The sequence below is a fragment of the Fringilla coelebs genome (assembly GCF_963513975.1).
Source record: "Fringilla coelebs genome assembly, chromosome: 9".
NCBI classification, from domain to species: Eukaryota; Metazoa; Chordata; class Aves; order Passeriformes; family Fringillidae; genus Fringilla; species Fringilla coelebs.
This window is the reverse complement of record NC_140067.1, coordinates 13,182,109-13,207,767: the sequence shown is the minus strand read 5'-3', so window position 1 is coordinate 13,207,767 and position 25,659 is coordinate 13,182,109. Positions and strand designations below refer to the sequence as shown.

The 25,659-nt window shown below is 37.7% G+C and overlaps 1 protein-coding gene across 12 annotated transcripts in view; it reads right to left on the bottom strand.

Annotated features, from left to right (window-relative positions):
• Positions 1-25,659, bottom strand: part of ADGRL2 (adhesion G protein-coupled receptor L2) — a 384,884-nt gene that overhangs the window by 253,706 nt on the left and 105,519 nt on the right. The window contains exon 3 of one of the 12 annotated variants that reach the window (XM_084211673.1): positions 19,906-20,050. The exons of the other annotated variants lie outside the window; for them this stretch is intronic. The gene's annotated coding sequence lies outside the window, so the exon portion shown is untranslated. The remainder of the gene's footprint in view (positions 1-19,905; positions 20,051-25,659) is intronic. 12 annotated transcript variants of the gene reach the window in all.

The window sequence follows — 25,659 nt, the reverse complement described above, 5'->3', positions numbered from 1 at the left end:
GAGAAGGGCATCATCAACTGTGTGGAGTTAGCAAGGGCTGGATCCTGCATCTGGGCCAGGACAGTCCTGGCTGTGTTCCCAGGCTGGGGAATGAGAGGCTGGAGAGCAGCTGTGGGAAGGAACCTGGGGGTCCTGGTTGATGGCAGGTTGAGCCAGCAGCGCCCTGGCAGCCAGCAGGGACAACCATGTCCTGGGGACATCAGGCACAGCATCACCAGCTGGGCAGGGGAGGGGACTGAATACATTTTAAATAATGTCACTGGCTAGACTTGGGTCATTTTGGAATTCCAAGGAGGATCTGAAGATCAATCATTTAACCATTCTCTTCCCTTCCTTCACGATGTGAACTCAGTCAAGACATCCTATTTTCAATGGCACCATTTACCTTGTAAAAACCAGTGCTTTTACAAATCCTAACACTAAAATATTTATGTTTGAAAGCTCAGAGAAACGGTGATGCCATTTCTGGGAAAGAGAAAGAAGTAACGTCTAACTTGAGTTCTTATCAGACTGGAGTAAATTAGAGTAATTAACATTTTGAATAATCCTATTATCTTCAGAACTGCACTGGTACTTATTAAGAATCAAAAACCTATTTCTGCTTCAATACTCTCTACTCCTTGTACACTAAGTGAAATTAATTTAATGGGGACAATCACAGTTCACATTAATACACACAGTGCAAGTGGCCTTTAAAATGGTGCAAAAACATTTACAAGGTTTCAAAAAAATCCTGAATTTTATGATGTGGTGATTTACTTCAAATGTAATAAATTCAGCAAAATTATAGAAGATGACTTAGAGTGAATTTTCAGAAGACGTCTGAGTAAAAAACATCCTCTACCCCTCTGAACTAATACAACATTGGGCTCTCCAACTTCAAAAATACTTTCTGGTAAGTTTTCCAACAAGGATGTTCAAAGAGCCAAAGATGACATTAATTTTAATTTTCCTCTTGAGTTCAGATTTTAGTTGCTTTTATGTCTTTTATAATAATATGTTGCTGACCTCTTTTTTTTTTTTTTTTAATAAAACAGGTTCATTTGTTTAACTTTCAATAAGCACGTGGCTGTAACAAAATCTTAGAGTCTTACTGGAAGTTAGTTGAAAATGTACCCTTCAGAAAGAGACTGGGATGTGCTTTAGCACTTGTGCTATATTTCCCAGTATGTTTATATTGCACAGCTAGCACAAGTGATTGGCATCTACATCTGAACTCACAGCTTAGCTCAGCCTAAGTTTAAAGATTCCCACAGCAAGGTCTTTCCCTGTTTTACATCCTTGCTATTTCTGCATATGCAAAGGGAGTGGCAAAGAAGTTTTTAAGATAAAATGTTCTCAAATTCTTTCCCAGCAAGAAAGTTCATTTATACAGTGGGTGTCTTGCTCAAAAGATTTGCTGAAAAGAGGCAGACAATCAGCACTCAGAAAATTGTCACTTCTTAAGTAACCACTCTCAATAAAATACAGCTTGGTCTTTAACTTAAACCCTCCAGTTTCACAATCAGTGACGTAAATTGCTGTGAATAGGGGCCAGAACACTTTGCACAATAGGAAAGGGGACAAACACAGTTGTGCTGGGGCTAAAACTATAAAAATGACTGTAGAGATGAGATGACATAATTAGGGAGAAATTGTGGAGAGTCTAAACAACAAGGATGGGTTCTGAAAAATCACTCAGTTGTACCAATAAACTGGCAGAACAAATCAGTTTAAATAAGCTGGAGAGGCAAATCACAGCTGGAAAGACCAATTGATTCATTGGGTCATGATGTACTCATTAGATCAACCTTGTCCCAGCTCTCCTCAGCTCTGCTTACTGAAGCTTGGAGACCTCCCTAGAACCATGCCCCAATTCACTAAGGCCTTTTCCAGTCATTCCTTTTTCCTTCTGCTCAGTGGAGGAAAAGCATTTACTTTATTAAAGACTCTCTGTAGCACTAAGGGGGATATATGTGTCTCCTAGACCCTAAAAGTAAGATTGAACTTTTCAGTGCAGTCATGAATAAGGCATAACATGTAATAGCAGCGTATTTTCCAAGACTGAAACTCTGGAAATAAAAGATCACAGGTTTCTGAAAGATTTGTAGCAGTAAAGGAGGGATCAGTTCAGGGACATTCTATGTAACACAGAGTGGTCACTTCTAGCTATATAATGAACATAGCAAGGCAACTTTTACATGGCTAAGACAAAAAATCATCCTTCCCTTTCCCTTCCTTTGCTCCACAATAGCTACATTACTGCAGTTATGAAAGCCAGTTTTTTCCCCTTATCTGGCTTGCTGTCCTAATCAGCTATAGAACAGGGCTTATGTGAGGAAGGGAAGAGAGTGCTGGTACAAAGGCCAGGTTTGTCCGTCCTTCCTTCCTTCCTTCCTTCCTTCCTTCCTTCCTTCCTTCCTTCCTTCCTTCCTTCCTTCCTTCCTTCCTTCCTTCCTTCCTTCCTTCCTTCCTTCCTTCCTTCCTTCCTTCCTTCCTTCCTTCCTTCATTCCTTCATTCCTTCATTCCTTCATTCCTTCATTCCTCCCTCCCTCCCTCCCTTCCTCACAGTTATACATAAAGAAGAAATGGATGTGAGGAAATAGCCTGGCTCAATGTACAGCCTTTAGTTTGGACAGCTGGAACAAGTAAGTGAGGGAGCAGCATTAGTTTTTGTTCCCTTACTTGGCTGATTAATCAGGACAAGAAGACATACAGAATAGGTGTAAAGGGATATGACAAGAATTTGGACATACTTTCCATTTTCCCAAGAACTGCAAAGATGGGAGCAAATGAAATTTAGAAACATGTTGATGCATTGTGCTTTCTTGCCTCCAACGCTTTGGAAGCTTTACTGACAAGTTGCAAAGTCTTCATTGGAATTCAACAAGCTGTGATGAGAAGACCTTGCTTTCCAAATGTTAATGCTGAAATTCCATGCTTGAAAGAAAGACTGACAACAGACAGACAGAAAAAAAATTAATACACTGCTTCTTGTCAGTCCTTTGGGATTTTTGAATAGCAATTTGGCATCCTTTGCCATTTTAGTAAACTGAGAAGAAATGTAAGTTTGAAAATTGAGAAAGAACTTGAAGCAAACTTGCCTTTGACAAATCTTGCATTATAGAAAATTCAAAAAGTGGCTACAAATATTAGCTAAAGATGCCTCGCTGACAAGCAGAACCATTTATTATCCATATTCTGTATGCAGCACTTACTGAATAAGGTGTGCACTTGTGGCAAGAATGATAACGTTAGGAACAGCTGTGAACATCAATCTGCCACTGCTCCAGGACAGAGGAGCTTCTATTTCTAATAGCTGGCTCCACAATTAGTAGCACCTGTCTTGGGCTTCTCACTTATACTGACCCTTGAGTGGCCCACTTAATGAAAAGGGAAGGAATTCAACAGGACTCTTTCAGGAGTTAATGAAACTACCTACACTGATGCAACCACAATTTGGGTGGCATGAAGTAGCATAAAAAAGATAATTACATATTATCTTCAGCCTGGATGAAAGGATGTTTGCTAGTCTTTCTGAATTTCAGTCAATGAGTGTACACGCTTTTAATGCGTACGCGTCCGCTCATGCACTGTGCCTTATTGTGGTGAGGAGCTGGACCACAAAAGTGAGGCACAAGGGCTGATGCAGCTCTATTAAAGCAGTGAGAGTGCTGGGCCTCTTTGGGGAGAGTCTCCATCTCCATGGAGAGCAGGAGTTCTCTGCACTGCAGCTCCCCAGGGCCCAGCGTCTCACCCAGAGGAGGGCAGCTAAGGTTAGGACTGATGTTTAAAGGACACAGCAGCTCTGTGGGAAAGGAGCAAGCACACACACTAACTACCCAGCTCTGGGCCATCACTGGGTTTGGCTGGGGTTTGCCAGCAGATGTTAGGTTTTAAATATTTGACAGCACAGCCAGGGACACCTGTCTTGACGTCTCACCCTTCATTCACCCATTTAATGCAAAATTTGACCTTGTGTCCTGAATATGCCAGGAGAAACAGGCATAACCCTTTGCTTAATACAGCCCTTCTCTGTAACCAGATGTTTTAATACAACCAACGCTATTTAAAACAACAAAAACATTTCTCATTATTGTCTGAGGAGAAAAATGGGCCTCTGTATAGCACACATTTATATTCTGCAATAAAATTGGCACCTGGTACAGCAAAAAGGAGATCAATGTGCATGTTACATGACTTTACAGACTTCACGTGAATAATGAAAAAAGTATTAAGTGAAAGAAGCACTGAAATTACCACTGTTGATAATTTTTCAAAAGCACAGAATAATTTCTTGAAAAAACAAGAGGGACTATTCATTCCACTCTATCACTTGAGCTCTGCTCTCTTTTTTTTCCCCCTGGAATTAGTTTGGAAAAATTCAAGGATCCCAGCTGTTTAATAATGACGTTGTTGTATTCATGCAAATCCCCCAGACCTTATGTCAACATTTAATTTTACAATAAATATAAAAATAAGGCTAGTGGCATCTGTAGTCCCCTGGGTTGTAGCTGGCAAATCATCCAAAACATCCCTCTCCCTCTCCCCTCCTGAACATCCTTGCTGCTTAGGAGGTAATAATAGTCAAAAGGAAAATGTTAACATTCGTGTGGTGTATTGAGAGAAGTTTATAGATATTGACAGTAGTGCTCACGAAATAGATTATATCAAAACACCAAATATATTACCTTTACCCCAGTGGTAAGCTTTTGTAAATTGAAGTCAAATATGTAATCGTTGAACTCTGCAAGGACGATAAAGGCATCACAGAAAGAACTTCAAGCACTATGAATTTAGAGAAGAAACTGTTCCCACTAGCCATTTACTCTTAATGAATTTTAAAGAAAAATCCAACTTATTTACTGAATGACACCTCAGAAAGAATTTATAAATTCTGAGCTGTTTGCATAAAGAATGCAGTATCTATATCTCCCTCTAAAAGTTCTGGCAGCGCATTGAACCCCCCAAAAAGCAAAGAGAATTTGAATTGTCACAAAAACAGGTGCTTAAATCCTAAGAACCAACTATCTCACAGAAGAAAATCTATGGATTGTAAATATAATTGGGCAAAACTTACTCCAAAACAAAACAAACAAAAAAAAAGGTTATACCAAGAATATGGAATTTTAAAAACACAGTAGAGCATTTAATGGAGAAAATTCTACTTAAAAATATTCTTCATGCAGTTCAATAGGAATTTCTCATAAGAATATATTTGTTCAAAATACATGTTCCTAAAATGTCAACACATCAGATTGCTAGGCAGAGTATTATAAAAAAATCACTCCCAATTCTGAACCTTGAAAGACTAAAGCAGCAGTAGTAGCACTGCCTACTTCAATGCATGCAGGAAGCTAAAACTAGACATGCTGGAGTCAGTGAGGAGTACACCAGCATCCCCCTATGCAGCAGTATTAAAGAGAAAACACTTCAGAACACTGGGATTGCTGGTAGCCACTGGCAGCCTCTCTTGTTTCACCACCTCTTTGGGAACTTCCCTGTTAATGTTCAAATGGGTCAGGATTGTACTTCATGCATAAAAAGATGACCTCCACAGCAGGTTTGAAAGGTCGCATCTCTTAGGCAGCTAAAGCCCAAAAGGGTGAGTAGGCTCTGGGAGGGACAGCAGGGATGTTTCTTTTGGCTGGGCCCCATGTAGATTCAGAATGTGTCACAAAGTCTTAGACTCAAAAGGCACATACAAAGACACATCTGCTGTCTCACCCTAAAGCCTGTAGCAATACTTGTGCACCATTTATACAGGTGCTTTGGAGGAAGAATCTGTCCTACAATCTTCTGTATGTCTCAAGCTAACAAAGCCTTTTCTTGGACTCTCAGCTCAAAACATCAGCCCTTAATCTTACAAAAGACCTTTCTGTTTCTTTAAAAGAACCAGTAATTTTTGTTGTTCACATTCAGGGATCCCTGTAAGGATTCTAATCCATGTGCATCTCCTTTCTGGCTTCCTATTGCTTCCCCAGACACTCCACATTCACTCTGCAGACTCTGTCCTGTGCTGTGCTTCTTTTGTCTCTTTGCAACTTCCTACTTTCTTGTCCAGGCTCTGCCTCAAGTGGTCAACCTCTCCCCATTTGCCCAGTGCATCCAATGATGTCATACCCTTTCCATCAACTCCTCATTTTCTTCCCTAAGTTTTCTTATTGTCCCTCTCCACCTCTTACCTTTGCTTAAGAACAGCCAGTAGAACTAAAGCAATTGGGCTAACAAAAATCAAACCAAAAAACTTTTGTTTTCACACTTTCCCCCCCTGCCTAGAGCTATACATGTTTATAGTAGCTTTGCTTCAGATGTGATTTGTGCTGATTAGATCAGGTTGCAAGATGCCAAGGATGGATGCCTTGGACTGACTTTTAGATTTGAAATGCCAGTCACGTAGGGATGTGTTATAAATGAAATAATACTAAGACAATAATGAATACAGCAGTTGCATCGCTGTCATATCCTTCTCCTTGGAAATGCTGTGAAAGATTCTGTGTGGGACTGTGTGTGAAAGGGTAAGTTTATCTTTCTAGTTCCATGTAGCTGGAGTCCCTGAGGAAGTGCTCAATATTAGTGAAAAGCTGAACAGTTTCTCTAAAACCTCAGGGATCTTCTATCAGCCATGCCACACATAGCCCTGCTTTGTAAGTCATCCTCCTTCTGTATCATTCTCTACTCTAACTTGCAACTCCCATTGTATTAATTACATTTGGTTCATGTATTCTCTGTGATGAGAGAACTGTGTAACAGATATTATCTGTAGAGATATATCAAAAGAAAATGCATGGATGAGAGACTGGAGATGTGTCTCCTTTTCAGCTGCTTCAAACAAAGTGCAAACACTGTAGATTTTAGCGGGGCATTAATGATTTCCAAATAGCATCTTTAAGACTGGAGTACTGATCCCAGCACAGTTACTTTGGCATCCAACTAAGCTCTCACATAAACTTGGGCCTAGAATGATAAACCTCATCTTGTGGATGCCTTTAAGACATCATCAAAACACAAGCAAACAACAGAGTAACCCAATCAACTCTGGAAAAGTGTGCAAGAACCCCAAGAGCTGTTAAAAACAACTGACATTAACATGTCTGGGAGAAGCCTGGTAAACTTGAATGCAATATTCCAGCCCAGTCATTTATTTTTGTTCTTTTCAGTATTTATGACTTAGATGAAAAATACACAAGGTAATCAAAGCAGGAGTGCACCTTTTAAAATGCAGACTTTAAGTTGATGTGAGACATGCAGACTTTGTTCTGCCTTTAAACAAGAGCTTATTTTGCAGATCCTTTACAGCTGTGTAAGAGATCACAGTGCCATAATTTGCCCTGGACTGTAAATGCACTGAATCACACTACAAAGCAGCAGCGAGACCAGAATTTTCCCTTGCACACATACAAAATTCAGTATCCACAGCCAGCAGTCCCTGCAAGCCTGGCAAAGCTTGGAGGTTAGTACACCTGCCCCAATTCCCAGCAAGGCTCCCCAGAGCAGGTGCACAAAGTCTATGGTTTAGAAAGTCTCTTCACACCTGCGCCTCTTAACTAATGACCCTTTTTGTTTTCTCCTTTTTTGATCTCCTGAGTATGAGAGATGATGCTGACACAGCAGACAAGCAGGTGTGGCAACCCCAAGGAGAGGATAGAGAGGGCATGTGCCTGTGTGTGTGCCTGCCAACAAACCATTGATTTTGTCCTTTATCTTTTTGCAGGTGACTTCTCAAGGGACTAACAAAAATACTTGCATTTTTAGAAGCTTGTGATTTCACTGGAGCCTTATGTCCATGCTTCTTAGAGGGAGGAGGAACCAAGAGGCCCTTGAACCAATCCAGTTAATCCCAATCCTTGTACTTGAGAAAATACTTGGCTAAGCCTGATCCTAAGTATTTTCTCAAGTACTTGCACACTGTGATGTCCACTGGTGTCGGCACAAACACTCTCAGCTGAGCTGAATGCTATTTGGCCCATGGTCTGGAGCACTGGGGAAGAGCTAAGGAAGGCTGTCCTGAGAGATCTGATAGCTCTCAAATCTTGGTCACTCAAGCAAGTATGTGAGGCAGACAGTATATACAGTCTGTTTTGTTTATTGCATACCAATAATCTGCTTTTGAATCTAGCTTTTATTCCGCTTATAACCCTTCTGTAAATTAATCCTGATTTGTGGATATGCTTTCTGTTTTCAAGATTAATCTCAAGAAGTAGAAATAAACAGTTCTCCCAAGTGTCATCCATAAACTCCTGAATTTCATTGTTTATTCATTATTCTGTCTGGGAGCCATGTAAAAATCCTTGTTGTTTGGTAAGGGAGCTGAAATATTTCACACAAAATAATGATGCATACCACATGATCAATAGTGTGTAACAAATATTTTTGTTTGCACAAATACCTGCATTTTTACCAAGAAAACCCATGTTGTAAACAGGCAGAGTAACAAAAAAAAAAAAAACCTGTTTGTATTTAATAGCAGTAAACACTCCTGCTAATATGGTTTGACTGGATACAGATTCTGAATTCAATTGGATGTTTATACTCACAAACTCAATGTTGTGTGATTAATATATAAGATCCTATGAGAAGAATATGTCATGTTTAAAATAATCTGAATGGATTCAGTTTAAAGTCATTTGCCAATAACTTGTAATCAGTATATAATCTTTAATGATGATATTGCTGAACTTTGCCCATAAACCAATAAGCAGTTTAAGAGCTACTTCTATTTCATAAATTAAACATTATCTGAATAAATACATGTCAGTACAGAAGCATTTGTGTCTCATATCTTTTCCTTGATTTAAATGGGTTCATCCAATATCAGCTAGGTAGTGAACTTTCAAGCAGAGTCCACTGTAATAATAGTAAAGTTTAATGATGCATAGCTTTGTGAGACTGACAAATTCCCAGCCAAAGTATTGATTCCTGGAGAATTTATGAAGCACAGGCTCTATTCTATGTCATTACGGTCCATTTTTGGCTGAAAGAATCATGTAAAATAGATTTTTAAATGAGTGGTAATAGCCAGACATAAAGAAGGTATTGATGTGTGTCATGAAGGGTGAAATAGCATGCCAGGTAAAGGCATATAACAAATTGCAAACAACAGTGCTGAAACTCCTGCAAATGTAAATTTGTTTTTAGTTTTAATCAAACCTTTGTTTCAGTAAGTACAAATTTTGCCATGGAACTGAAAAAAGCGCACCCTTTTAAAAAACGTAATTATTTACAGTTCGATTTCATGCTCCACATTGGAATGTGTCTATAAAATGCATATCTCGCTTACAGACCTGTTAATCAATATGAATTGTGTACTACATTACAACAAAACTACATCTGAGATTATTAGGGAAAAAATCAAATGCACATAGTTCTGCTTACTTGAGCAATATGTGAAAATTAATAGCTTGAACCTCCACAGAACTGGCTATTAAAAGACAGGACACTTTTTTTCTTCATTTCTTTTTTTAAAAGACTTTTAATAATACGATCTGAGGTATTTTCCAATAAGGTAAAACCAAATTATGGCACAAAATTGAAACGGGAATAAAATCAGAAACTGCAAAGGAACTGACAAAAAAATGAGGAAAGAGAGCTGTTGATTGGGTTACTGGGGCTTTAAAAGAAAGCAACACCGCATTTTAATTGCATTCCAGCAACCTCTTTTTGATCTAGCAAGAGGTCACCTAGGCCTAACAATGCAAGGAACCTTCATAGTCCAGATGTAAATATATCTCCCACACACCCAGAAGCGCCCTGAGAATTAGCTAAATCCTTCTCAGAGCAGCTGCTTTTCAACAATTCAGGAGTTTATCAGCCTAATAAAAAAAAGTAGCTAGCAGGAAAAAAGGCTGACAGTCTCAATAGGCTCTTCTGTGCCCTAGTGGGGCTGAAGAACTCTTCGAGGTCTTAGACATCACTGAAGGGAGGGCTCTGAACTGGCACACATCTCTCCCACAAACAAGCTGCAAGACCCAGAGAGGTCATTCTTTCCAGAAATGGTTTTCCCAGGCAGAATGCAAATTGATTCAAAGAAAGCATGTTGCATCCAGGTGCAAGGTTAGAACAAATATACTTTCAGGCTCAGAGAAGCAAAGGAAAAAACGTTCCCACCTGTCATACAGTCTAATAGTAGCACTATTTACTTCCCTTCCAGTTCAAATCTTCCTATTTTTGTATTCCATATGTTCACTATGATTTCTAAATGCAGAACTCATCTCTCAAATGCAGCATTTTTGTCTGAGGACTAAATTCCAGGTTTTTTTTTTTTTAACAACAATTTCAAGAGTCTGTCTGGGCATACTGAAAACATGTATGACAGCAATTTCTCCATGCCTTTTCCTCTGAAGACTTTTAAAATTGCTGTAATGGAAAAACTTTTATGTGTTAATGAGCAAACATGTAGTATGTATAAGAGAACATAATTATTGTACCTGACTGCAACAAATCAACTTTACTAAAACAGAACTGTCCTTTTATCAACAACATTAACTGCTGAAAGGAGAAAATAAGCCTATTTAATGGCATATTAGATTCAATAAATAAGCTATTCTACAATTACTAACTCACTTGATGACAGGTGTCCAAAGAACCACCTTTGATCACTGACAAGGCCCCACAAAATCATATGAACTATGATAAATACCTATAATTAACAGTATGAATTTATTTCTGACCTACAGCAAATGGATGACATCATATTCAACAGAATTTTCAGTCTGTTTACTTACTGATCCATGCATTTCATTTGGGCGTTAAGTCTTCTGGACTGTTTTTCTAAACTTCATGCATGCATCTTCATGTATAAAAAGAAATTTATAGCATAGCTTAATTTTTAATGTATAACTACTGCAATTTGCACATGCATTTTTATTTTAATATTGCCTTTGTAATGTTACTGTCCAGTTTTTACATTTGACTGGCCACACAAAGAAACCTCATGCTGAACACTAAAATGGATTGCATATTAATGAACTACTTGTATATTCCCACATCTTTGCTGTCAGGATAGATCCATACCAAATTTTTTGCTACAACTGAAAGATACTCTAGCTAGCAAAATAAAAACCTAGTCAATGTTCCTCACTTACCCCAAGTTTCACTAAGAAAGTGCTCTGGGAATTTATCCTTTCCAAGCTAAGCTAAACTGGATTTAACAACTTAAGTGCACACAAGCAGACAGCTAATACACATCAATAGTCTGTGGATGTAAAACTCCGTATGTCACTTATTTGTGTGCATAAACTCAGTTATTTTCATGCAAACCCAACTTCACTGGAGTTATCACAGATTCATATTTCTGTAAACAGTGTGATTTGACATCAGATTTTAACACATCCAAAAAATTTTGCGGGGTAGGAAAGTAACCTGAGTGATAGACTGAAAGTACCTATGGCTAGAATGAGTAAATTTTAAGTGTGAAAAAACCACACAACCTGTCTGAAAACTGCAGGCTCTCTATGAACTGCAGATCCAGCACACAGAGGGTGTATTGGAAAATACCCCTGACTGCACTTGTAGGAAGTAAAGCAGAACCTTCATCAGTCAAAAAAAAAACCCTATCTTGCTTTAGGGTATTGGTCAAATGAAACAGTTATTTATAGATACCAGTGTGGAAATCAAAAATGTTTAAATAGTCTTCGTCTTTATAGAACTGTCACTTCAAAGATAGACTTCATCACTAACATTAGAAACAAATTCTATTCCCCTGCAAGTTTCCATTGGTCTGTATTTTATATATGGACTTAAATGAACAGAACAGAGCACTGAATCACTGCACCACAATGTCAATCTTTCACTTTTACTTTGTGCTTAGCCAGACTTTTTTGGCCTGGACTGATGGAATGCAACCTTGACACCCTCTAAGGTTCACCATGCTCTTGTCACTCAGTAGCACCAAGCAAGCTGAGAGTGGTGTCTGAACACACTTGCTCATTGTTGTTACAGCTGGTGTTGCAAATGCAAGCCCTGAAAAAATGTTGCTTGTCTGGGAACTCCTCATTATAAAAAAAGTTTTGTTGAGTATGTTGGGCCATTGATTTCATACATGTTGTATTAGGTTTAGGGGAGAACAAAAATTACCTACACTGAACAGAGCTGCTTTTAGTTGTGGCTACAAATCAAGGCCATCGAGCAAAAATGTAATTCCTACGACCACCAAGGAGAGGAATACCGTGCATCTCACAGGCAAACACAGACCTTTGTGGAGAAAGGTTTCTTACCATATGCATCCCAAAGTACACAATATGAGTTTTGGTAGAACCCACCACACAGAATTCTGTTTCATATATTGTTTATTTCACATTACTTGAACTTCCTTTAGTGGAAATAATGTAAAATTATATTTCCCACAGGACATACTTTTACTGTCATGAATGGATATAAGCAAGCTGCTTTCCAAAGGAAGAGCAGGTCACAGCTTACCTAACACAATTCACCTCAGAGGTTAGGGGGAATGACTGCTTTCTGCATGACCAGCTTTTCCCTGTTATTTGTCATATATACTGCTCTCATCAAACCGGAATGTGAGATCTAGATGCTGCTGTAATGGTATCTTTGATTATGTAACTCAATGAAAACTATAGCTTAAGCAATAGACAGGAAGTACCACACCATACAGCTATCATAGTTGAACAATATTAAAATTATATACAACCATATCAAAGGACCAGCAAATTCTGTTAAAAGCATTGAAAATTAAGACCTATATAGAATTTTCAGAATAAAGGACGGAAAAGTCCAATATAAGACATCTAGCCCCTTCTGGGTTTATAGTTTTTTGTTTGGTTGTTGGTTTTTTTTTTTTTTTTTTGGTTGGTTTGGTTTTTGGGGGGAGGTTGTTGTGGGTGTTCTTTGTGGTTTTGTTTTTGGCTTTCGGTATTTTTGGTTTTGGGTTTTTTTTTTCTGGGGGGGCATTTTTGCTAGTCAATAATAAAGGCATAGCCTATAATCTCTGCCAAAAATAAGAAGTCATAAAAACTGTAAAAGCAAAAGATTGAATACAAATAATATTTTATAATACCATTATGGTAGTGTACACTTAGACTCCCCAGGAAGGTATGTGAAAAAAATGAACAAAACTGATTTAAAATTATTTTTGCTTATTTTCTAAAATGTTTCGGAGTCAGGCTTGATGATGAATGTATTTTGCACAACTTACAAATATTCAAAGACAGAATGCCTTTTATAATTTATTGCAAATTCCCTGTATATCTAATGTATAGAATTAAAATAATAACCAACAAGGAACTCTTCATATAACATATTTCAGTACATATGTTCCATATTGCTACACACACAAAGCATGTATTTGTACGCATACATGCTTAGGCAATGTATACTGGAATATTCACAACAAAAAAAAGTTAGAAGATTCACAAACTTGTAAGAAACTCCACAGTAAAAAATTAACTTTGATCACCATCATCTCTTTATAAGTTATTTATGTGAAATAGAACATTCTGTTTTCCTGACAAGTTGAACACTTACACATGCAAGGTTCTCAACTTCGTTTCTTCATTTTCAGTTTATTACAATTGTTAAATTCCCTTTTACTTATGAAGATATACTCCAGACATATCATACTATATAAAGAATATCAAGTACATTCCTTCACTGATATCTGTATCTATATGTCAATACAATGGCTTTGTAATGAATGTGTTTTAGGATGTGTGTGTGTTATGGGGGGCAATTATCTTGTCAAGCATAAGACATACTGAAGAGAAAAAGAGTGCAAATTGCACTCGATAGCCTTAAAAGCAGTATTCTGCTCATAACACGTTACACATACCCCTGGAAATGGGCCAAAATGAACTCTTCCCCGAGGTCTGCATTTTGTGCATGATAAGGAATAATCAGTCTCATGTTATATAAATGCAGGTGACAGCCTATGTGCTACAAAAATGCAGATATAAACCAAAGTGATGATACAAACCCCTCTATTAGATGTAGATTAATGTCACTAAACATTATTTTCCAAAGGTCATGGTCTCTAGCATACTTCTGGTTTTGGCAAGGCTACATTATTGATAAAAGAGCTCCCACTCAAATATTATAGAAGACCTACTACACCGCCTGACTTGCTATTTTTGCTTTCTGAAAGATAATGCTATGTCACTCTAACTGCAAATCTTACAGCATTCATTTCTGTTAAAAACCACTCAAATGTCTTTAGACTTTTACCATAAAAAAAAACAAAAACAAGTGAATTTCAACAATGCTTACACTGATGAAGTTTACTAAGGACTAGAACAAGCTTTTCAAGTATAACACTAAGTACATCCACTCTGAAGAGTTACATAAATCATCTACTACTGCAAACACAAGATTTTGTGTGCAGTCCTCCACCCATCATCATCATCATTTTATCAGATCCTCTTGCCCTGGACAAGGCTGTGACCATCCCTACCCATATCAGTGATGATCCAGAGAACAAGCAAGAAATGCATTTGTGCAATCGTAGTAGTTAGCACAGCTGGAATGCAAATCCCAGTGACCTCACCAGTGCCATGTATTTTAGTGACACCATAGCAAAAGATGTTGAAAGAGAGTTAAAGAAGGCTAGTGAAATATGTTTGGGATATTAAGTGGACATCCTCTGAAGCATAAGCAGTAGTGTGGTGAAGGGCATGAAAATTCCTATTTGCAAAAATATCCAGAAGGAAAAAAAGAAACTGGCATCATGGCTAGTTGGAGGCAGGAGTTCACGCCTGAATCAAAGTCTAAATCAAACCATTTAATCTATTAGGACCATGTTCTGCCACTGTGCAATGCATAGAATTGTTGAAGGTTCAGGGAATATTTTATAAAGAACATTAGTGGCAGAACATCAGTTCTTACCTGGCAAAAGAGTTTAACAATATCATTAGAGAAGTACTGAATATTTATTCTTAAGTGTCTTACTGGTTTAGAAGGTAAAATATTAAGCAGTTTCTCTCACATTACAACAGAATATTTGCTTATTCTTCAAGATAAACTGAAGATTTCAGTAATGATATTTCGTATTCTTTTCTTAACAAGTCATAAACATGGATGTTGGTTCCCTCTTGAAAAAGCAAATACATTTAATAGATGCAAAAGCCAATTAAACAACTTCCAGAGTGTCTTTTTCACCAAAATCAATCTTTTAGACTCCAAGGGCCTGATTCTCCCTTGATATGGCTTGTACAATTTCCCACTCCCTTTATATACATTAATAAATGAGCAGCATGACTGTAGGTCGTGAAGAATAATTCTGCTCACCATCAAGTATCATATTACACCATCTTTTGGACTATTTCTCATCTTGGCCATTTTGAATGGCAGGATTTTGGCAACTTGTCTTCTACTGAAATACAGACCAAACACAACAGTGTCTTTCCAAGGGAATTTTTTTCTTCAGTCTTGTCAGATGCCATAACACCTCGCAGTGCAAGACAGACTAAAGTCATGTCAATCTCTCAGTTATTCACTTCTAATCACATAACTTTATCTCAGTTCCCAGACTACAGCTGCCTGAGAAGCCAACACAGTGCTCCTGCTGTTCCTGTTCCCACATGAGCAAAGCAAAACCGGTCCCTTATCTCCACTTAGGACACTGAATATAAGCAGGGTCGGCACATGTTGGAGAGGAGGAATTTAATTTTTATGTGCTTGCAAACTACTGCAGTAGTTTACCAGTCTCAGTGCTCTATGTTTGATACCTCTTTGTTCCTCATCCCTTGGATCTGTGGTGGTGGTTTTAACTGAGGTGGTTAAAATGCCTCTTTTTAAGTCTGTATTTTGTACTTGTACTTGACTACAGTTGAGAATTGTGATCTTATATTGACTAGATAAGAGTACTGCTGCCTCAGTTCAAGTCCAAGATAGGCAGTCTGATAATCCACAAACTCTGAGAAGTAGGGAGCTCTCAGAATTTAATTCCAGAGATCAGTGCATCCAGGCAAAATGGGCTTATGAATCTCATCAAGGAAATAGTCACAGTTACTGTTGGTTATCAGTGCTACCGCAAGTTTAATTGTTCTCAAGGCGTTCAGAGTTTCTATGTGGATGACTTCTAATTGCTGTTGCATCAGAATGAATAAACAGTTCTTGGGCAAAGAGCTATGATCCCAGACAGACAGACATTGCTGAACACAGCTCAAAGCAATCTGCATTGCACACCTGCATCTATGGAGGGGTTTTAATTGCTTTATATGAAACACTATCAATAACCCCTTCTTTGAATTCAAACTTGGAATCTATGGGCAATAAACAGAGTATGTGAAATAACTGAAGTTTCTTTACTTGTTCCTTCACCAATCTGTCTACAGGTCTGATGTATTGTCTTTAGCAAATAGCCCTGATGGGAGTGGTTAATCAATTAATTAATTTGAGCTTAAGTCTAATGTTTTGCAGGTGAGACCTGTTCTTATAATTGATATTGGAGAAAAAATGAGGTTCTGGGAGCCTGGCTGTTTTCTGGTTCAGTTTTACATTTTAGTCTATTGTAAAATTGTATAAATTTTTCTCATAACCATAGTTAACATTTTTTTGGGGTCAGTATCATGGTGGAATGTGAAAAATTGATTCAACATTTGCAAAAAGCAGAAATGGAAGCAAAGAGTTAGGAATTGCTGCTGTGAAACAGAAAACTAATTTCTATGAAGCTCTCTTAACCTTTTTGATGAAAGAGTCACTTTGAAAGAAATACAAAATTCATACTTCCTAAAGAGTATTTTCATAAGCAAGCTCCCTTTCTGGTTGTGACAGTCTTTCAAAATCTCTCTGCATCTGGATATAAACCTGGGATAAAATCCCATTTACTCTCAAATTTAAATGAATCTACAAAAGGAATTTTAAGAGTAAAGGCTGAATTTGACAATTTAGAATTTTGGAACCTGGTTTTAGCTTCCTTCTGGAAAGGTTTTAATTCAAGGATGGTTGTGAAGGTCCAGAAAAAGAGTTTTAAGCAATTGATGGGTGTGGGACAGGGTGATACCCAAGAGGAAGGCTTCACAGTCTGCTTTGGGAATGAGTCAGTCCAACCAAAGCTAAACAGGTGATACAAACTCCACCTCAGTGACTAAGACTTGGTAAATGTTGCTACTGTTAAGGTTTCCATTGTAATTACATCTCCTCTTCAAATAAACAATATGATGCTCATTTAAAATAAATTAACCTGTTATTTCACCTAATACATTTGAAACTGGAGTACTCACTCTCCCCAAGTAGGCAATTGTTGCTTTACTTGAGGAGTCTATATATTTCTTCAGTGATGGCAGAGAGGAAAGGTTCTGCCTGAAACATCCTGGCATGGTTTGTAATTTGTGCTGCTAAAGTAAAAGAAATAATAAACTAAAGGACAACTCCCTTTTTTTGCACCTATGAACAATTAAGTGTACTGCTGGCTGCAATGCTATTGCTCCATTCCTCCCAGAGCAGCACTATTTAATGCCTCCTAACAATTACAGAAACAAGTAAGTCAGGATCGTCCTGAACTGGATTGTGCTAACACACAGCTGAGGATAAATTTGGCCTTGATGAGTCTCTCTTTACTCAACACTTCATGTTGTTTTATTCAGCCTGTCCCATTTCTTGCTTAATCTCACCTGGCATGACTATGACCTATTCTGACTCCTGTAGGCTGACCTGGAGAGGAAAAAACCTATTTTTTGGTGTACTGAATGTCAGTTGTGTGTTTTATATTGGTACTCATTCACATACTCTCTTTCACTAAGACTACTGCCCCAAACAATTCTCCAAAGGTTTCTGTATTTCCAGCATCACTACTGTCTACATCCAAGGGCCATTAAATCATTCACTAAAATTTGCTTTTAGCTACATCCTACTGCACAAACACACAGTGCAAATGACCTTTGCTTAAGAGTGCACAGGACCCTTTATCAGAGAACAACAATTCTGCACATGATTTCTTTAATATTGTACCTTTAGCCAGAAACTGGAAGTAATTTGTCTATAGTTTGAAGCTACTGGTCAGACAACACTGCCAAAACCCTGTTCAAATTGGGTTCAACTCCCATTTCCTATTACTGTGATTGATACATCCTGCACAAGGAAAACACAGCTAAAGCATGAAGTATTTCATGGGAAATGGTACCTCAACTTCACATAACTTTCCTGCTTTCTATTTTTCTGGTTTTTTTGGTAGCTGTGGCTATGTGTGTGTGTGTGTGTGTGTGCATGCACACACCTAATCTCTTCAGTATTTCAGAAATTCTCTCCAATCTCCCTGGTCTGCTCTAGTGAGCATCTCGTTAAGCCTCTGAAGGGCTCACGAGTGTTGTACTAACCTTGACATGTTACACAGTCTTAGGAAGCAGAAGGTAAAACACAAATTGTCAAAACCACCAAAGGAATAGCTTTTTTTATTTTATATAATTTGGAAAATATCAGTGGTAATTAAAAAGAAACTCAACCCTGCCTCCTCCCCCTCCCAAAAAAAACCCACAACAAACAAACCCCACCAAAACAAAAAAAAACCCAAAAAAATCCCACAAAAAAAACCAAAAAAAAACCGCACAAAAAGCCAACCAAACAAAAAACAAGCAAACAAACCAAACAAAAAAACAAACCCCAAACAAAAACAACCCTACAAAATGTCTTGAAACAGGCAGGAACTTCTCTCACAAACCCAGAGAAGAAAATTTCCCTTTGAAAGTCCTCTTAGTCAGCTTTTCATGGTTACCAGAAATTATAAACCATGGACTGTCTTGCAAACATATATACACAATTCTTTTCATAATGTCTGATTCAACACTCTGTCATCTGGAAAATCTCCCACTGACTTCAATGCACTTTCACCCAAGCAAGGTCTGAGTAAAGACTGCAGAATACAGTCCATAAGCTTTAAAAACACACTGTGTACCTTTGAGGAGGATAATCTTTCTCTCTTTATACACCCTGTGCCAAGTTGGACCTGGCATTGACAGGATTTTTGCTATTAGCAGACAATAGGGACTAGGTTAAAAATAGTGTAGCCATGAGAAAGCAATGATTCTGATTAAGTAAATTCCATTGAACTCTTTCTAGTAAGCATTATTCAGGTCATGAATGCTAATTTGTCCTGCAGGGGGCTGTGGGTAATTACCCAGAAAAACTATCAGCTTTATTGAGTTGCTACAAAATAGTATTACTGAATGGAATGCTCTGTAAAAGGGACACAACCTTGATATGTGCCTGTAGAACTGAACAGTCTTTTTCTGTAGAGATCATAAGCTGGACCAAAATCATAGTAACTTTACTTTGGATTAGGATACATTCTAGGCTACTTTTATGTTTCTCTTAAGTAAAATTAACATGCAAAATTATGCAGCACAGAAGTGCCACTATGACACCTAGAGCAAATTTAGCGTTCTGCATATTTAAAGTTGTGTAGAATCAGAATCATCTTAAAAAAAAATGAAGCAAATGTGGCACATTGGCTGCATTCCAGCAGTCACATAGAACTGCTGACATTAGTAAAATTTAGATAATTTAGTCCCATATGGGAATCCATACCACAATTATATTGTCCCTGTTCTGACACAGTCCTGATTTTGCACTTCTTTAAACCTAGCTTTTTATAATTTTAATTCCCTCCACCAATAAAGCAATTTGCATTCACGCAGCCTCCTCTGCTAAGTGAGAGTGAAGAAGAAATCTGTTACATGACCTTGGTCTGTTTTGCAGTTGATTACAAGGAAACAAAGTCTTCAGCTAAACTGTTCTCTCATCTGTTTTTAATTGATGTAGAACATTGCACTCCAAACCGTAGCAGAGAACTAAACAAGTAGCACACCATGGTAGGTGACAATTCACTTTCAGTTAAAGAATGCATCTGTGAAGCAAATTCTCTTGCATGGAAAGAGATGCAGCACACACACTGGAAGTAGGTATATACCTGGGAAATACATAACTTGCTGCTCACCTTACTTGCTAAGGAACTACCAAGTGCCCTGGTTTAATCTTACCTGGCTTACTGGGCTCAGAGATAGCATGCTCAGGGTAGAATCAACCCCTGTGTGTCCTCCAGCCTCTCCCGGGCATTTTGGGGTCTCTGGTCACAACCACTGCTGTGATCCTTCCTGCAGATGTCCAAAGATCCACTGACTGTTGCTGAAGTGACAATGCCAGAAGTGTTAGAATGGGCAGGTATATATAAATGAATGGTAAGATATTTTATGTGTATCAAAGTAAATTAAAATAATTTCCTTTTTGTTTGGAGTCAGTACAAATCTCCAGTCAGTAGAGACTACACCTGAGCACTGTCATGCTCGTCACTGCAGACAGCTGGAGACCTCAGCTAAAGGATGTGCCAGCAGAGACTGACATTTCCACTCAGGTCCTCTTTTATGGCAGCTGGGATCTGCTCCATTTTAATTGGATAAATCTATGGTAATTAACACCCATTGATGATGTGGCCCTTATCCTAAACATTTAATGGCAAAAATTAGTTCCAAATAAATAGTTCTTCAAAAGCACTCCAGGTAGAAATGATGTAAATCAGCTTTTATTTTTAGGTACTATGACAGAACAAAAAAAAAAGCATGTGAAGAGTATGATGAAATTAAAATTTAATATAAGGAACATAAAAATTATCCTCATGATTCTTCTTAACTTTTGGAAGTGCTGGACACAAAACTTCTTAAAATGTAAGGCTGTGGCAGACATAAAGAATATTTTCTTTAAATTTCAGTAACAATGAAGGAACCAGCAGCAAAGTTTGCTTATTATTTTAATAAATGATCTGACACTCCATTCTTTTATTTCAATTTCTCTTGTTTTTTCTCACTTTGCACTCTCCGACTGCTATTTTCTTTTTTTCAAACAGTCTCCAAATAAATTCATTTCCTTTACTCAACAAAAGATTAACATTCTCACAGAACCACCACTGCTGAGATTGGCTACTATAATTTGTTTGAAGGATTGATTTCATGTTCAAAATATTGGAACAGCAATGTTTGTCATTAAAATAAAATATTGAACATTAGTTTGAGTTGGACATGATATTAATTAATAATGTTTTTCAGTGCCTCACTTTCCATAAAAGATATGAGGTTTGAATCAAATACCAAAATGTAACCCTACACTTTTTGCTGAAAAAGGCTCAGTTTTGTTCTAAGTGTTTCAATGTATCTGTAGAAGTTGGCTATTCTATATTTTTTACATTTGATTTTAAAATAAATTTTATTATTACTTATTTTGAAAGTTTTCCTGTTTTTTTTGACAAAGAATAAAAAAATTGTTTCATCCTCACAAATAATATTTTTACAAATGTCCTGAATAAACTCACCAGCTATGAACAAAGACAAAAAAAAAACCCAACAATTTTGAAGCGAAATTTTTCTAATGTATTAAAAAGGAAATACTTTTATCATTCTTTTAGGACCTTGACAATAACAGAATTGAAAAACAAAACTCCACCTCAATCTATTGTGATTACTGGCAAATCTCATTTTCAGTATCACTAAAAACCATAAGCAATCACGACAATTCTGCTGCTATTGCATTTTTTTAAGCGTATAAGATCAAAAATGCACAACCATCCCAGATTTTTATTCTTGAAAATATGATATTCTTTCTTCTTGTGGTTCTTGCAAGAGAAAGTTAACACAATATATTAATGAAAAATACCATCTATGAGGAGTGTGGACAAATACCCTTATAACATTAGCTAGTTCCCCTGTTTCCAAAAGTTTTCCAATAAACTTTTTGCTTACTCCACTTCCATGTGAAATATACTTTTCCCCGTTTCCAGCTGACAGATAGGTGCTCCTATATACAATTATCATTGTGTATTTTGTCTTCACAGTAGTATTAATTTCCCAAACAAAGATAATACTGCCAGAGTACGTAAGATTAATTTTACTGTTAAGTCATTAGTCACTACTTTGTCCTCATTCTAAAAAAGGCAGGAAGCATTAATCTGAGCATATCACATGGGACTGTTGTTCGTCTTAAGGAAAGGTTAAAAGAAGTTTTTTATATCCATAGGGGCATTAACATAAAGAAAATATAAACACACTTACAGCAGCCCCAACAAACTATAAAATTCTGTTTTTTAATTCAGGCTGTGAACAACTGAGAGTCATTTCTCATCATTCCTGAATGTGCTGTGTTGTAGAAAGAGTCTAACAAGGATTAAAAAGGCCATCCTGTGCATGCATTTTGCTAAATCCCTGCATGCCATTCTAGGGTGACTGTACTGTCTGAACAAGTTCTTTCTGTTTGCCTGTAAGAAATAGCTGGCTCAAACAATTCATCTGATCACTGAGGCTCAGCCAGAGAGTGTGCCAGCCCAACTATATGCAGTCTAATACTCTCTCCATGAATGACAGTTTAAAAAGGACTTTTTTGCTTGAATGGTCCTCCATAGGATGTGGAAATAGGCTCAGCTAGGGAAGGGAAGTAGGGAGGGTAGGAAACCAGAACCAAACATCACTGTTTAAGTCCTACTGGCTACCCGTCTTTTACTCCAGTGCAAGCAGACAGATTTACAGTAAATTAATATGAACTCACCTGTCAAAAAGCTCTTTATTCTACATCTGTTACAAAGCAGTTATCTGAAAAGGGCATGAGGTCAATGAAATTGCACAATAGCAATAGGACAGTGAAAGAAATGCACTGGGGGGATCCTTGCTTCCTCTTACGAACAGCCGTTTCTCATGTGTTCAGATGTTTTGAAAGATTAAGATGTGGAAATGTCAGAACTGTGGAAATGTCTGCTAAATCAAGCTACCAAAACATAGCTTGGATAATAACTATTCCACTAAGGCAGAGAAGGAAAAAGTAGCATTTTACTATTGCTATTGCAGAAACTGTAGATGGACAATAATCTCACACTACAGGCACAATAATCATGCTGTACATATATATATTGGCCCAACTGCATTGAATACGTAACAAACCCATGTTAAGTTTACTGAGTACAATCATTATGTTTTAGTATGTTCAAGAGACTCAAGTTATTCACATCAAGATCTGAAACTAATTGCAAACTAATTCAGTTTGATATTTCACCTTGCAGAGGTTATATGAGTAACAGCCATACAAAATAAACTAGGCAATCCTATTTTCTATATGCCAGTTGAAGTGAACACTATCTCTCTAAGAGTTGCCCTGTTCTCCTCTGGCAGTGAACTCACTGCTTGGCTGGAGAGATACTGATCTACAAAAGTAAAAGTTTTACAAGTCTTCCAACCAACTGGCCTCTAACCTATCTTTCTTTGAAAAGACAGAGTAAGCCTCAGGATTGTGAAGCTTATACACAGAAAGCAGCTTTCAAAGTATTTACAGGCCATGTACAAAGCAGGCAGCTGTAATGTGAATTCCCCATTACTATCCCGCTGAATACATTTCTGCTTTCCCACTGGAATCTCTCCTTGGTGACAAATGATTCATTCTTCATGCTTACTCAGTTCTGACCTCACCTGAACACATCATTTCCATCAAATACTGCAAAGCTTTCCTAGTTTTGTGATGTGGTCAAATTTCAGACAGCTCAAATGTCTTCACTTAAAAGAAGAAGTGATGATGTTCCAGAGACCTCAAAGGCAAGATCCAGCAAGACACCCTGCCCTTGGTGTAAGTGCATTGTGATTTGCACATTCTATGAATTATGCTACATCATGTGCGCCTGTTTTTATAATCTGACAATTGTGCAAGGTGATCTGGATATTATTTCAGGACATTTCTGTGAGTTTTTTTCTTCAGTTTATAGAGGATGTTTGGGATTTTTTTTTTTCTTGCGCTGAAATTTCTATTCCAGGTTTCCCGTGGATATAAAAGATACACATGTGCATAATATTACTTATTCTTAACCTGTCAGCATCAATAAGGCATACTGTACCTGGCCTTTCCAGACATACAGAGAATAGTAATTACCTAGAAAACATTTGCTAACAAAATTTCCATAGCATTTTATTACTCTTCCCTTCTACAATCAGATTGCCATCTCTGGACATGTATGAGACTTACATTTGGGGAAGAGATATTATAGCAGCTCAGGGCTTAAAAGACTTATGGAAAAAATCAAAGCAGTCTCTGGATGTGATAGCTGACAAGAAGGTTCATGTTGTCATTACAAAATATCTTAGGACTCCCACAGTCCTCAGGTTGTGGAAGACGAGCTTCCCGTGAGCTATTTGTTGGAAGATCTCATTGTCACTGTTATTAGATGCTTCATTAAAATTAGAGCATCCCACTTTTTTTTTTTTTTTTTTTTTTTTTTGGTGATTGATAGTGCTTAAAGAGCAGAAATCTCATTTTCTCCATGTGCGTGATCTGCCAACAATCACACAAGCCCACACTAGTTGCTCTGGTCACTGTGGGAACCTCAGGAGGTTGCTGGGTCCAGATGGCTCAGCTTATCACAGCATACTACCGAGTCTCTTAAAGGAGCTGCAAACCATCTGGTCAGATTTAAAGCCAAAAGGAACTATGTTGGATCCTATGGAAACAGGTCTCTTGCATACTGCCCTCACAGTCTTTGTCATCTACCTGTTCCTCGAACTGAGGCACAGGCAAGAAACTTCACGGGAGGTGCAATTGCCGGACTCCATTGAAATAAATGCCCAATATTATTCCTCTTCTTATTTCAATGTTTCTCTTTCTATTAATCACTCCTGATGACTAATTGAGGGAGAACACAGCAAACATACATATGTGGGACTAGTCTCTTTTCCTGTCATGGAGTCCAGAATATTTCCAACTTTATGGAACCACAGAAAGTGTAAGCAGTTGATGTTTTCTTTGGTGTCTGTGTACATATACATCTACTTACAAATCAAAGACAATACTAGATTAACATCATCATTTTCTGTTTAGTTTTTGCAGCATGTTGGCTACTTCCTCAAAAATTCTAGAGCCTGGACAGCTGCTTTGTTCTCAAGCACAACCAGAAGGCCTATGGAGGCAATCTCACCTGAGCTAGAATTACAAGAAGCATGGTTTAAATACACAGGCAAGTGGCCTCAAAATTTTGTAAATCACTTTATATATCTTTAAACCCTACCTTCTCATAATTCACGCAGCTAGGAAGTATGTGATCAATCATCCTAACATACAATTTTAGTCACCATTGTACAAAATGCAGAGCACAGGCCCATGTGATGGTGCATGTGGATCACAGCATTTACACTGCCTAAGGCACATGAACACCAAGAAGCAGTCTAGGCCCACCTGATTAAGCTGTAGTGCAAAACAACACATCAGTACTCAGTAGTGAGAGATATGACAGCCAACAGTGGTTTACTGGACCAAGGAGGAATTTACTTCTTTAATACATATCATGTTCTCTCCTATGGTTCTCCTTACAGAGTGAAATATATAGGTAAGGGATTGCTGCAGTTTTATGCGTTATTATGTCCCTCCAAAATTAGAGAGAAACAAACTGTCTTTATTAGCCTGTACATTTGGTACAGTGCAATAAATCAATTAAAGTGCAGGTGAGCACATAGTGGTTTAAAGAGTCGAGAAAAACTAAAAACTTCATGTATCTGGTGAAAGCAATTTTAGAGCTGAAGCACAGCAAGACAAAAGACCATACTTTCTAACCCTGCCTATTCTATTGCTTGTTTCTAGCCATTATTTTTTTGTTTATTGACAGGAAAGTCACAGTTTATAAAGCTTAGCTCTGAGCAGGTACTTAAAAGATTTTTTTTTAATTCCAAAAGCATAGTAATATGGACTCAAACTATTTTTTTGTACCTGCCTTTCTTTCAAAA